This window comes from Arachis ipaensis, chromosome B08 (assembly GCF_000816755.2).
Source record: "Arachis ipaensis cultivar K30076 chromosome B08, Araip1.1, whole genome shotgun sequence".
Lineage (NCBI taxonomy): Eukaryota > Viridiplantae > Streptophyta > Magnoliopsida > Fabales > Fabaceae > Arachis > Arachis ipaensis.
Window position 1 is genome coordinate 119,333,035 of NC_029792.2, and position 871 is coordinate 119,333,905.

The 871-nt window shown below is 22.3% G+C and overlaps 1 protein-coding gene across 1 annotated transcript in view; it reads left to right on the plus strand.

The window, feature by feature from the left end:
* LOC107612155 (protein CASPARIAN STRIP INTEGRITY FACTOR 1) overlaps window positions 1-871 on the plus strand; it is a 5,203-nt gene that overhangs the window by 1,866 nt on the left and 2,466 nt on the right. The gene's annotated exons all lie outside the window — the stretch shown is intronic.

Consider the following 871-nt stretch of genomic DNA (forward strand, 5'->3'; position numbering starts at 1 on the left):
CATGTATGAAATTATGAATGTTATGAATACAAAATTATAGATGTTATTAATATGAAATTATAGATGTTATGTGTATGAACTTATGGATGTTATGAGTAAATTTATCAATTGAATAAATTAATTTAAGTATTTAGCATTTTTTAAATCCAATTATGATAAAATTTAAAAACATCTGTGTTAATTTGGTAGTTACTTATATAATAACTAAAAAATGATATATGTATGGATATCATAACTAATAAACATTAATTTAATTGTTGGATGTTATTTACATGTAATTATAGATGTTATATGTATGAATTTATAGATGACATAATCACGAACCTACAAATGATATCTTATACCTCATCGGAATTAGTATAATTTGTTATACTATAAAAAATTACTTGACTATGAACAATCTCATCAAATGAGTATATTTGTTATTTCATTTTTTCAACTTCTTTTAATATAGACACTGTATTAAGATCGAATTCAAATGTTATACTACTGAAAAAAAATTACAATTATTTGTGAATTATTTGGCCTAATTCACCCGAAATAAGACTCAAAAAGTTTCAAGAGTATAGTATGCACATATTGATTCAATTTATAAAATACCTTCAATTACAAATTCTATTTCCCTGCCTCTCCAGCTAATTGATGCATCAAGCTTCTATTTACTTCATTTGTGTCTTGTTATGTCAGTAATAAAAATTTAAAGTTAAATTTTTTTTCTTTTGAACAAGGCGGAATAAGCTGAATCAATGAAAGGGTGAGTGGTTACAAAATAAAATAAATTAAAATTAATGCCAATCAAAGAGAATTATTATGATTAGTCTCTATTGTAATAATATATACAAAAATTAAATTATATTAGATATTATTAATA